The following is a 14,666-nucleotide window of genomic DNA, read 5'->3' as shown; positions in this document are numbered from 1 at the left end:
TGATCCCCCCTGCTGCGCTGAACGTCCTTTCGGACAGGACACTGGATGAGGGGCAAGCCAACAGTTCGATTGCAAATTGGGCAAGCTCTGGCCAGAGGTCAAGCCTGCCCACCCAGTAGTCCAGGGGTTCATCACTCCTCAGAGCGTCCACCTCGGCCGTTAACCCGATGTAGTCGGACACCTGACGGTCTAGGCGTTCCCTGATGCTGGATCCGGATGACACCTGTCGATGGGTCGGCTGAAAGAATGACCTCATATCCGAAGTCACCAACACATCTTCAAACCGGCCTCTTCTTGCAGGCGCTGTTGGATTGGTACCCGCAACTCCTTCTCTGGGAGTGGGAATTGCTCCTCTGCCAGCGCACGCAAAAGCAGAATGCTGCATTTCTCGAAGCAAGGCCTGGAAGTGCTGCATTCTGACAGCCCTCTGTGACGGCGGTAACATTTCCGCCATTTTGTGTTTGTACCGGGGGTCTAAGTACGTTGCCACCCAGTACTGGTCCTTGACCCTTATGCTTTTTATACGGGGGTCCCTATTAAAACACGGGAGCATGAATGCCCCCATTTGCACTAAAGTGGAAGCGGTGTGGTGGCCTGGCTCCTGCTCATCATCCAGGATAATGTCGTCCTCTTCATTCTCCTCTCCCCATCCACGCACAACAGGGATCCCAGAAAGGTTTAAAGCATGCTCTTCTTGCTCCTCCTCATCCGCCCCGGCACCATCCTCTTCTGACTCCTCTTCAGACTCCTGTTGTTCACTTGTCTCAGATAGAGTAGCCCCCTTGGGAATTCGTCCAGCACTGCGACTTCCTCATCTTTCCGCTCCTGCTCCTCCACAGCTTGATCAATGACACGACGCAATGCACGCTCCATAAAGAAGGCATAAGGTACCATGTCACTGATGGCGCCATGGCTGCGACTGACCAGTTTGGTGATCTCCTCAAATGGGCGCAGAAGTCTGCATGCGTTGCGCATGAGCAGCCACTGGCGCGGTGAAAAAAACCCCAGCTCCCCAGAACCGGTTCTGCCGCAGAGTTCATACAGTTAGACGTTAACTGCACGTTTCTGCTGGAGCAGCCTATCAAGCATATAGAAGGTTGAGTTCCATCACGTCGGGCAATCGCAAATAAGACGTCTGACCGGCAGATTGTGTCACCGCTGAATGTCAGCAAGGCGAGCCATGGCCGTGTAAGATCTTCTGAAATGGACCGAGATTTTCCTTGCCTGCCGCAAGATGTCCTGGACCCCAGGGTATTTGACAAGGAATCGCTGCAAGACCAAGTTTAAGACGTGTGCCATGCATGGCACATGCGTGATTTTGCCCTGTTTCAATGCGCTAAGCAGATTGGCACCGTTGTCACACACCACTTTACCAACTGTCAAATTGAGCGGTGTTAGCCACTGATCTGCCTGTGAACGCAAAGCTGAAAGGAGTGCCGGGCCAGTGTGGCTCTTGGCTTCCAGGCACAACAGACGTAGCACGGCATGGCAACGTCTCACCTGGCATGTCGAATAGGTTCTGGGGAGCTTGAGCGACACAGTGGAAGAGACAATAGCAGTGGAAAAGGAGGACTCAGCCGAGGAGGAGAGGGAGGAGGATGGAGTAGGAGGAGGAGGAGGAGAAGAAGAGTCAGCCCTGCATGCAATCCGTGGCGGTAAAACCAAATCTACACGGGTGCCACGGGTTACATGCTTGACGGCCATCAGAAGGTTCACCCAGTGGGCAGTAAAAGTGATATACCTTCCCTGCCCGTGTTTGCTAGACCACGTGTCTGTGGTCAGATGTATCTTGGCACCGACACTGTGTGCCAGAGATACATTCACTTGCTGCTGAACATGGCCATATAGCTCTGGGATGCCCTTCTCTGAGAAATACTTCCTTCCTGGGACCTTCCATTGTGGTGTTCCAATGGCCACAAATTTGTTAAAGGCCTCCGAGTCCACCAGTTTATATGGCAGTAGTTGGCGGGCTATGAGTTCTGACAAGCCAGCCGTCAACCGTTGGGCAAGAGGGTTATCCGGCGTCATCATAATTTTTTTTACGCTCGAACATTAGGCCCACGGAAGCCTGCCTTTTTGCAGAAAAACGTGAGCTTGGCATGATGGAAGGTGGAGTGGAGGACAATTGTGAGGAGAGAGGAGAAGGAGAAGTAGAAGACGAGGCTGGACGGTGAGAGCCTGCAGTGTGGCTTTGTGTGTTCCGTTGCTCCCACTCGGCTCGGTGATGGCTGCTCATGTGCCTTCTTAAGGCGGTCGTCCCTAGGTGAGTGTTGGGCTTACCGCAACTAATGCGTTGACTGCAATGATTGCAGATGGCAACGCTATTGTCAGCAGCGGACACGTTAAAAAAAGCCCACACTGCGGAGCCATGTGCTGGTGTCCTGGGAGCGCCAGATGTGACCGTACATGGTCGATGACTCGCTCCTGATACATTTGCAGTCTGCTTTATCCCTCCTGTGCAATGTAAGTTATTCCTGCTTTTCCTCCCTATCTGCTGGTCCATATCTCCCTCTGAACTCCCCTCCTCTTCCTCTCTTGTGGGCACCCACGTGACATCACTAGACATGTCATCATCAACGTCACCTTCCCCATCGCTATAAGTAGAGATCTCGGAGTAGGCAGCAACACCGGGGACCAACCTCCTCCTTGGGCTGATCTGGGTACTGTCGTCAGACTGCTGAGTAGCGGCTGTTGCTGCCTCCTCTTCCTGATCCAATACCAAGAGTGGCTGCGCATCAGAAATGTCTTGATATGGATCGGAAAATAATTCCTGCGACTCAAGAGGAAGGTATGTGGTGGTGGTGGTGTTGTTGGTGGTAGTGTCTTTGGGGGTGCACATAGCAGAGAGTGAAGAAGAGGGTGCAGATCGAGAGGATGAGGAGGGTGCAGAAGAGTAAGGCTGAGCGAGCCACTCAACCAAGTCTGGTGCGTCCTTTAACGTAATTGAACGCACCTTCTGCAACTTCCCACTTTGGCTCAAGCCTGTTGCTCCTGCCCTACCCCTACCACCCCTGCGGAAGGGCCTGCCTCTTCCTCTGCCTGTCATTTTTTAAATGACCCTGTGACAAAACTCTCAGTCCCTATACCGATGAAGGACTGCTGCAGTATAGGGCAGCGGTCAGCAGTAGTGCACCTCAACCCTATGTATTGTGGACCGATACCAGTCCTTATAGAATGGCAGACTGTACCTCACTCAACCCTATGTACTGTAGTACCCTATAACTTACCAGTCCTTATAAGGACCTTTGTGGACCAAGTAGGTTGTGTGTGAGTGATTAGCAGACTGTACGTCAGTGCCTATACCGATGAAGGACTGCTGCAGTATAGGGCAGCGGTCAGCAGTAGTGCACCTCAACCCTATGTATTGTGGACCTATACCAGTCCTTATAGAATGGCAGACTGTACCTTACTCAACCCTTTGTACTGTAGCACCCTAGACAGACCAAGTTACCAGTCCTTATAAGGACTTTTGTGGACCAAGTAGGTTGTGTGTGAGTGATTAGCAGACTGTACGTCAGTCCCTATACCGATGAAGGACTGCTGCAGTATAGGGCAGCGGTCAGCAGTAGTGCACCTCAACCCTATGTACTGTGGACCTATACCAGTCCTTATAGAATGGCAGACTGTACCTCACTCAACCCTATGTACTGTAGCACCCTAGACAGACCAAGTTACCAGTCCTTATAAGGAGCTTTGTGGAACAAGTGGGTTGTGAATGATTAGCAGACTGCAGCAGAAGGGCAGCAGTCAAGTATAATATTCTTTCTATATTTGGAAGAAAGAATATTATACGTGTACAAGCCTATTACCATACCACTGATACCAGTCCTGAAAAGAACCTTTGTGGAACTAATAGTAACAGCTACTGATTAAACTGACCCTCACTGCCTCACACACTGCTTCCTGCCTGTCCCTATATAAACTGACAAAACAGAGGCTACTGGAACAATAATTGAAATAGCACTTTTGTGGACCTGATAGTAACAGCTAATGACTAAACTGGCTGTCCCTGCAGCACACACCATCCTGTCCCTTTCTCTAAACTGACAAAAGACACTCAGGCTGCTGCAACAATCACTAGCACAGCACTGCCTATCCTGAACTACACCTAACACCAATACCAGTCCTGAAAAGAACTTTTGTGTACCAAATAGCTAGCGATTTGGGTCACTGTAATCTCCCCCTGCTCCACACAGTAACCTCTCCCTATAGTGACAGAAGAAAGAATGTAAAAATGCCGCCGGATCGGGTGTATTTATAAGTTAGGGGGAATGTCCAAGTGTCCATGTGCTGTAATGTCTCAATTGGCCTTCCTGTACCCCATGATGGATGTGTCATCATAGGTCAAAGTTCTTTTACACAGTAAACACGGAAGTCCGCCGGGCGAACGGCGTCAATAGTCCGCCGAGCAGGCGGACCGCGAACAGCCGAAATTCGCCGCCAAACGACCGCCGGGCGAACCGTTCGGCCATCACTATTTTGTAATGAAAATTGCACACAATAGCGCTGCCCACAGTGCCCACTTGAGTAGGAGGAAGAGACTGCTATTGAGTCTAATACACTGCAGGGCTGCAGTCCACCTCCTCTCAGCCAATCAGCAAAGTACTATAACACGCCCATTTCCCCAGCCCATCACATTTGACTTAAAACAGAAGATGCCGGTGACCTACACAGGGCTGGATCAGGGCGGGACTGTTAATTGTGATATAGCAGTAAATAGCTGAAGCAGTTTTTTTGTTTTGTTTTTAAGCTGTGGGTTGCTAAAAGGAAAAATCTTGAAAATTTACTGCAGTATCATTATTATTATTATTATACATGATTTATATAGCACCAACAGTTTACGCAGTGCTTTACAATATAAAAGGGAGACAATAAAGCTATAATACAATAAAATACAAGATGATTAAGGGGGCCCTGCTCAGAAGAGTTTATAATCTAATAGGGTGGAGCAGGTGGTACAAAAGGTTGTAACTGTGTGGAATGAGCTGATGGAAGTGGTAAAGGATTAGTTGGAGACGTGATAGGCTTTCCTGAAGAGATGTGTTTTCAGGGATCGCCTGAAGGTAGCAAGAGTAGGGGATAGCCGGACCAGTGGAGGTAGTGAGTTCTTGAAGGATGGGAGAGGCTCTGGAGAAATCCTGGAAATGAGCAAGGGAGGAGGAAACAAGAAAGCTTGAGAGTAGGAGGTCTTGAGAATAGCGGAGGGGACAATTTGGATGATATTTGGAGACAAGATTGGTGATGTAGCTCGGGGCAGAGTTGTGAATGGCTTTGTATGTTGTGGTTAGTATTTTGAATTTAATTTGCTGGGTGATTGGGAGCCAGTGTCGGGATTGGAGGAGAGGGTTGGCAGACGCTGAGCAGTAGGTAAGGTGGATAAGTCTGGCAGCAGCATTTATGGTAGACTGAAGAGGGGATAGCCTATGGAGAGGCAGGACAATGAGAAGGGAGTTGAAATAGTCAAGGTAAGAGATAACGAGGGAGTGAATGAAGAGCTTGATGGTTTAATTTCTTAAAAAGGGGCGAATTTTAGACATATTACAGAGGTGAATTCTACAAACTTTTGACTATGATTGGACTTGGGGTGGAAATGACAAATCACAGTCTAGGGTTCACCTAATACCCTGGCGTGGGGGGGAGAGACTGATAGTTGCATTGTTGATTTTGATGGAAAAGTCATGGAGCGGGGCACAGGCGGGGGGGGGGGGAATATTAATAGCTCAGTTTTAGAGAGATTTTATTTAAGGATCCATGCTGATATGTAAGTTAGTACTGCGAGAGGAGACTGAAGGAGTGAGGTGAGGAATAGACAGATAGATTTGGGTGTCATCAGGGTATAAGTGGTATTGGAAGCCGGGGGCAGTTATCAAGTGACCAAGGGAGGAGGTGTAGAAAGAGAAGAGAAAGGGTCCAAGAACAGAGCCTTGGGGGACCCCCACAGTAAGCAATAGAGAGGAGGAGACAAAGTTGTAGGTGACACTGAAGGAGCACTGTGATAGATAGGCAGAGAACCAGGATAGAGAAGAATCTCGGAGGCCAAGGGAATGTAGTTGGTGGTCAACAGTATCAAAGGCTGCAGAGAGGTCAAGTAGTAGGAGTATGGAGTATTGGCTGTTGGTTTTGGCAGTTAATAAATCATTAGTGAGTTTTAGTAAGGCAGTTTCCGTGGAGTGCTGCAAGCGAAAGCCAAGACCAGACACAGGCTTGGGTCTTAAAGCTAATTACCTCTTGATCACTCAAGCCAAATGGGGTTGAGAAACAATCACCAGTAATGTTGCTATTGTAGTGTGGTTGTTATATAGCTAGCATTAAATATAGAAGTTTAACATATGACAGCAGGAGGTGAAACTACGCATCACTTGTGACAGAGCCATTCAGGAAAGAGCCATGTTGTCTGCGCCTTGCCCCTGTCTGCCATCAAAATTATAGACTGATTATTTCTTTGTCAGTGGGCAAACATACAAAATCAGCAGGGGATCAAATACTTTTTTTCCCCACTGTATATTAAATATGAGTACTTAAAGTTGAGTTCCACCGAAAAATAAAATAAAAATTTAGCAGCTACAAAAAGTGTAGCTGCCGACTTTTAATAATCAGACACTCACCTGTCCCACTGTCCCGCTCATCTCCCCTTCTCTCCACGGCATCGGCATTCTTACTGTGGGCTGTGAATGGCCCGGCAATCTTCTGGGACCTGTGATGTGTCCCAGACTATTGCAGGGAGGGGGAAGAGGTGAACTTCCATCCAGTGCCACTGACCCCCAGGAGGAAGTGGGAGCTGGATACCTCTAAAAAGAGGGTACCCCCCCCCAAAAAAAATGACATGCCAAATGTGGCATGTCAGGGGGTCACCTGCACTTAAAGCGGAAGTTCCATTTTTGGGTGGAACTTAAAGCAGATTAACTGAATCAAGCTTCTTGACTCTGTCTGGTTTCTATGTAGCTACATATTATCTCTTGAATTGGGTATCCTTGACTAACAGAGGTCAGGAATCTGTACCTGAACTAAAAGATCCCATAACAATAGTCTTATTACAAATCAGTTTTCTCTTGCTTACCTTGTTTAAATAATCTCTATCCCTGTAGTTGTTTATATAAAATGCAATAAATACAGCGGGTAAAATAAGTATTGAGTACGTCACCATTTTTCTAGGTAAATATATTTCTAAGGCTTCATATACACAGGACGCTTAAAAACTTCTTCTGATCGCTGGAACTTGACAGCTAGTAACCGCCGGTTAAAAATGTCCACTTTGTCATTTTTACATGCCGCATTTATGTGCTTTTAGCTGCGTTTATGAACGTTTGCGCTTAGAAGCTTTTTTTTACAGATCACCTCAGTAGACCCTCCCAAAATAAATGTAAGTTGCTGTGTTTAGAAGCGTTTACATGCTGTTATAAGCATTTGGCATTTCAAATGCTACTAAACTGAAAGCGATTTTTGCTATATAAGTTACTGAAATAAAAAAAATAACCCATAAGATAACATTGAGGAGAGTTCAGGGGCTGCTGAAAAAAATGCCGAATGCTCCTAAACGTCCGTTTACTACCTGCAGTGTACATGAGGCCTAAAGGTGCTATTGACATGCAATTTTACATGTCGGTAACAACCCATGCAATCTATACATACAAAGAAATCAAAACAAATCCGTTCAGGAATTACGTTATGTGTAATAAAATGGAATGACACAGGGAAAAAGTATTGAACACATGAAGAAAGGGAGGTACAAAAAAGCATGGAAAGACAAGACGTCAGCTAAAATCTATTAGTAATTATTATTATTATTATTATTATTATTATACAGGATTTATATAGCGCCAACAGTTTGCGCAGCACTTTACAATGAAGGGAGACACTACACCAACAGTACAATTCAAAACAAGAGGGTTAGAGGAGCCCTGCTCCTGCAAACTTACAATCTGATGCCGCGTACACACGATCAAACAAGCGGGTGGAAAAGTCAGGCAAACTCAAGTCCGCCGGACAATCCCCCCGTGTGTAGCCTCCGGCATACTTTTTTGACCCGAAAGTACGGCGGACTTAGAAAGTAGTTTTACACTCCAATCTTCCTGCCGGACTCGCATTTCGGCGGACAATCCGGCCGTGTGTATGCCAGTCCGCCGTACTTTTGAAATGAACGGACTTTTCCCGCCCGGAGAAAAGTCCGCTCATTTCGAGTGGGTCTCCAGGATACGTCGCTGGCCCCGCCGCCTGGTATGGACTTAAAGGGGAACCCCAACGCCGAAAAAAATCGGCGTGGTGGTCCCCCCAGGTCCACATCAGACCCTTGTCCGAGCACGCTACCCGGCCGGCCAGGAAAGGGGGGGCGAGCGAGCGCCCTCCCCCCCTGAGCCATACCAGGCCACGTGCCCTCAACATGGGGGGTGCCTTGGGGAAGGGGGGGCCGCACGGTCCCCCCACCCCAAAGCACCTTGTCCCCATGTTGATGAGGACAAGGGCCTCTTCCCGACAACCCTGGCCGTTGGTTGTCTGGGTCTGCGGGCGGGGGGCTTATCGGAATCCGGGAGCCCCCTTTAATAAGGGGGCCCCCGGATACCGGCCCCCCACCCTATGTGAATGAGTATGGGGTACAATGTACCCCTACCCATTCACCTGTAAAATAAAGTACAAAAAAAACACAACACACAAGATAAAATAGTTTATTGCATTGTGTTGTGTTTTTTTTGTACTTTATTTTACAGGTGAATGGGTAGGGGTACATTGTACCCCATACTCATTCACATAGGGTGGGTGGCCGGGATTCCGATAAGCCCCCCGCCCGCAGACCCCGACAACCAATGGCCAGGGTTGTCAGGAAGAGGCCCTTGTCCTCATCAACATGGGGACAAGGTGCTTTGGGGTGGGGGGGGCGCACGGCCCCCCCCTTCCCCAAGGCACCCCCCATGTTGAGGGCACGCGGCCTGGTACGGCTCAGGAGGGGGTGCGCTCGCTCGCCCCCCTTTCCTGGCCGGCCGGGTAGCGTGCTCGGACAAGGGTCTGATGTGGACCTGGGGGGACCCCCACGCCGATTTTTTTCGGCGTTGGGGTTCCCCTTTAAGTCCATACCAGGCGGCGGGGCCAGCGACGTCTCCTTCGCGGGCCCCGCCTACCCGGAGACCCACTCAAAATGAGCGGACTTTCCTCTGCGTGTGTGGGCGAGTCCGTTCATTTCAAAAGTAGGGCGGATAGTACGGCGGACTTAGTACGCCATATTAGTCCGCTGAAAAAGTGCCGTGTGTGGGCAAGTAGCCCGTTCGGAAAGTCCGATGGACAGTCTGGCGGGAAGTCCGCCAGACTAAGTACGTCGGACAGACGGCTACATGTGTACGCGGCTTAAGAGGGAGGGGCTGGTGAAACAAAAGGTAGGGACTGTGAGTGATGAACTGATAAGGGGAGTAGAAGATTTGGTTAGCTGGAGGCAGGATAGGCCACCCTGAAGAGATGAGTTTTCAGGGATTGCCTAAAAGTGTGAGAGAGTAGGAGATAGCCGGACAGAATTGGGTAGTGAGTTCCAGAGGATGGGAGAGGCTCCGGAGAAGTCCTGGAGATGAGAATAAGAGGAGGAAACAAGAGAGCTAGAGAGCAGAAGGTCTTAGGAGGAGCGGAGAGGACAGTTTGGGTGATATTTGAAGATAAGATTGGTGATGTAGCTCAGGGCAGAATTGTGAATGGCTTTGTATGTTATTGTTTGTGTTTTGAATTTTATTCTCTGGGCACTGGGAAGCCAGTGGAGGGATTGGCAGAGAGGAGTGGCGGACACTGAACATTTGGTAAGGTGGATGAGTCTGGCAGCGGCATTCATGATAAACTGAAGAGGGGGATAGCTTGCAGAGAGGTAGGCCAATAAGGAAGGAATTATTTTGGAGATGTTTTGGAGGTGAAGTCTGGATGATTTGCACAGTGATTGGACTTGGGGCTGAAAGGACAGTTGAAAGTCTAGGATTACACCTAGTACTTTGGCATCAGGGGAGGGACTGAAGGTTGTATTATTGATCTTGATGGAGAGGATAGCAATTCTGCCTCTTGTCAGTGCAAATTTATATCAACTGGTTCAGTCTAAACTAATGGTGTACAAAAAGGTGTCTCACTAGCGGCAAGGATGTGGAATTCCCTTCCACAGGCGGTGGTTTCAGCGCGGGGAATTGGTAGATTCAAAAAGCTATTAGATAAGCACCTGAACAACCACAAGGATATACAATGTAATACTGACCTATAATCACACACATAGGTTGGATTTGATGGACTTTTTTTAACCTCACCCACTACAGTATGTAACTATGAATTACCCAGGTGTCACACAAGAAACATCTCATGATGGGTAAAAGCAAAGAGCTCTCTCAAGACCTTTGCAACCTTATTGTTATAGAACATACTGATGGCATTGGTTACAGAAGGATTTCTAAAATTCCAGTGAGCAATATTGGGGCCATAATCTGGAAGTGGCAAGAACATAACTTCACCACAAAGCGGCCACGACCAGGTGCTCCTCGCAAGATTTCTGACAGAGGAGTGAAAATTACCACTTCAGAAAGACCTGGAATTTGCTGGTACAATTGTTTCAAAGAAAACAATAAGTAATGTACTCAACTGCCATGTCCTGTGTGCACGCTCAGCATGCAAGACTCCATTGCTGAAGAAAAAGCATGTTGAAGCTCATTTAAATTTTGCATTTAGACAGGCCTGTGAAATAGTGGGAGAATATAGTCTGGTCAAATAAGACCAAAATTTAACTCTTTGGATGCCATAATACGCACCATGTTTGGAGGTCAAATGGCACTGCACCCCAAAAACACCATACCAACAGTGAAGTTTGGAGGTGGGAACATCATAGTGTGGGGCTGTTTTTCAGCATACAGCACTGGCAAACCATAACATTGAAGGAAGGATGAATGGAAAAATGTACCAAGACATTCTTAATAATAATCTGCTGCCATCTACCAGGATGATAAAGATGAAACGAGGGGACATTTCACCAAGACAATGATCCCAAACACAAAGCCAAGGAAACTCTCAATTGGTTTCAAAGAAAGAAAATAAAGCTGCTAGAATGGCCCAGCCAATCACCTGACTTGTATCAAATAGAAAAGAAAGAACTAATGATCAGAGTTCATAGAAGAAGCCCATGGAACCTTCAAGATTTGAAGACTGATTGTGTGGGAAAAATGGGCCAAAGACACACCTGAGCAATGCATGTGACTACTTTCTCCATACAGGAGGCGTCTTGAAGCTGTCATTTCCAACAAAAGATTTTGTACAATGTATTAAATGAATTTCAGTTAGAGTGTTCAATATTTTTTTCCCTGTGTCATTCCATTTTATTAAACATAACTTAATTTCCTAACTTATTTTTTTGGTTTCTTTGTATGTATGAATTGCATGGGTTGTTACCGAAATGTAGTGAAAATGTCATATCAATAGCACCTTTAGAAACGTATTTACCTAGAAAAATGGTGACGTGTTCAATATTTATTTTCCCCGCTGTTAACAATTTAACCAATTGCCCGACCAGCCACCGTCATTACTGTCAAACTGTGGCAGGTTGGCACTGCTGTGCAAATCGCTGTAGGTGTACATCGGGCACTTTAAGAGCAATAGGGGGCTCGCAATGTCCACTGTCCACCTGCGATCGCTCCCCTGAGAGCAAGAAATGGGATCTGTCAATGTAAACAGACAGATCCTCTTCTGACAGGGGAGGAGAGAGAGATCTGCTGTTCCCAGTGATCAGGAACAGCGATCTCTCTCCTCCTCTAGTCGGTACACTGCCCCTACAGTTAGAAAGACCTCCTTAGGGAACACTTAACTCCTTGGTCGCCGCCTAGTGTTAACCCCTTCCCTGCCAGTGACATTTATACAGTAATCAATTTTTAGCTCTGATCGCTGTAGAAATGTCACTGGTCCCAAAAAAGTGTCAAAGGTGTCCGATCTGTCCGCCGTAGTGTCGCAGTCCTGCTAAATATCGCAGCTCACCAACATTACTAGTAAAAAATAAATAAATAATAAAAATGGCATAAATCTATCTCCTATTTTGTTGGCGCTATAACTTTTGCACAAACCAATCACTATACACTTATTGCGATTTTTTCTTTTACCCAAAATATGTAGACGATTACATATTGGCCTAAACTGATGAAGAAATTTGTTTATAAATATATATATATATATATATATATATATATATATATATATATATATTATAGCAAAAAGTAAAAAATAAGCTCTATTTGTGAGAAAAAAAGGACATCAATTTTGTTTGGTTACAATGTCACACGACCGCGCTATTGTCAGTTAAAGCAATACAGTGCTGTATCGCAAAAAATGGCCTGGTCATTAGGAGGGCAAATCCTTGCGGTCCTTAAGTGGTTAAAAAAGAGCACTTTTAATGCACATTTTATTTTTCTATGTGTCCCTTTTTACTACAATATATATATATATTTGTATATTTTTTTAACTTTTTTATGTGGACCTTGCTATATATTTTCAAGTCTGCATAAATACATTTTTGTATTTATGCGGCTTCTTAATTGGTTGGTTGACCTCCTTGTGAAAAATGGAAAAGATTAAATAATTAACAACACTCTGCCCACCTCTCTGGTCCTCGGTGCATGTACCTTATGTGATCCCTATCTTCTGATAATCTTCTCAGCTGGTATGAAAATCCAGCAAATAAAAACTTGAAAAAAATGAATTAGCGCTCACGATTGCTCGCCTTATGTTGTCACACGCCCTCCAGCCTTGCGCAGGGATGTTTTGAAGTGCAGAACCATTATACAGGCTTCACAGGGTAGCAAGAGATGGGAAATCACATAAGGTACATGCACCAAAGATCAAAGGGGTGGGAAGAATGTTGTAAGTTAGTTCTACTTTTCATGTTTTGTGAAAAGGTGACTTAATCCTTTAAAGGCAGACTTTGATCTCCAGTCAGGTGACCTTGCCTAGGCTGCTGCATGCAGTTAGAAGCATTTTCTCAGTCTCCCCTCCTGCAGTTATCAGATGGCAACATCCTAAGCAGTGGTCATCAACCCTGTCCTCAGGGCCCACTAATAGGCCAGGTTTTATGTATTAACTTATGGAGATGCAGACTAGAATACTGCAATCACTGAACAGCAAATTATATCACCTGTGATGCATTTCCGTTATCTTGCAACCCTGGCCTGTTAGTGGGCCCTGAGGACAGGGTTGATGACCACTGATCCTAAGGATTTACATGATTGGATTATCTCTGAGCTTCGATGATACCTAAACAAAAATGGTGCTGTATTACCAGAGAGAAAAGCAGATGAGAAGTACTGGCAGATGGAAGGTCCAGGGAAAGTACCATCATCTCTGTGAAAGATAATGTACACATTACATAGATTAAATAAATCTGTTGCTGGGTCTGCTTTAAAACAACTTGGAGTTGTTGTAATCTAGCAGCTGTAACCAAAGAAATCCACAGGACCAGCCAAATTACTGACATTGAGCATGCTCTCTGGAATCAGTAAGCAGAAATCTCACAATATGCAACACAAATGCATTCTTTATATTAAACTTTCACATAAAATATAGTGTAATAGAATTACATTTGAGAAAAGGGAAAAATTTCACTGCAAACTTTACTTATAAATGGAATGCGTGACAGTAACTATATATTTCAGCTCCACCTTCAAGATCCACCCGAAATACATAATATAAACTAATACATACTGTATATTACTTTATATTGTATAATATGTCTTTATAATATTTATTTTAGATTTGGTGATAAATATACAGTATGTATTTTTTAAATATTGTGTGGCGCCTTAACACTATTTTCTTTTAATTTATTAGTTAAAATGGTTTATCAAGTGTCTGGGGAAGCATTTTCTTTCACATATAATTTTCAGTTTGAAGTAAAAGTTTAAAAAAATCCTGACTGGTCCACTGTTCACTTCTCCTGAAGATTAATCTAAAAGAATAACACAGACAACAAAATTATTTTTTGACTGAGTTGATACTTTTATTACTTAGGTATCGGCCACAGCTTGCCAACTGTAAATTAACCATCAAACCAGTAAACATATATAGCCAACATCAGATCCCTTTTGCAGTGCTGAGTGGTGAATCTCAACTTTCCTTACTTATTAGGTGCCAATTCAGACTTTAGCCATCCAGGTTAGGCTCAGGGGGCTTACTAAGGGCTTCTTGCTCCCCATTCAACGGACTCCATTAGCCACCTGCCACCTCAGCTCGCGAAAGGGATAATTGCCAAAATCAGGAGATCGATGATTACCTTACCGTCTCCCTGACAATGATAAAGCCCATTCAATCCGGTTATGTAGTAATAAATTGAACATGTCAAGGCCCACATCATTTAGATGGACCCCATCTGCATGAAATAACAATACCTACCCTCCAAATCCACATGACAAGCAACCAGGCCATTCCTTGACGCTGTGAACTTGGAAATAGCCCTAGTCACTTTAATACGCGCCTTGTCAAGGGCTCTGAAGTCGCTGGCATGACACCAGAAAAAACGGGGGAGGATCTCCAACCAGACCAGAAGAACATGTGGATGTTCATCCAAAAAGGAAGTCAAGTCGTGGCGCATTGCCCAAAGAAGTGCTCGGAAGGAAACAACCCCAAGGTCATTACCCCTGATATGCAGCAGCAAAACATCTGGAGGTAACTCCAGCCTCACACAATGG

The sequence above is a fragment of the Lithobates pipiens genome, unplaced genomic scaffold, assembly GCF_037356315.1.
Source record: "Lithobates pipiens isolate NorthernLeopardFrog02 unplaced genomic scaffold, aLitPip1_a1.2 Scaffold_13, whole genome shotgun sequence".
NCBI classification, from domain to species: domain Eukaryota; kingdom Metazoa; phylum Chordata; class Amphibia; order Anura; family Ranidae; genus Lithobates; species Lithobates pipiens.
The sequence above is the reverse complement of the archived record's forward strand: the minus strand, read 5'-3'. Positions refer to the sequence as shown.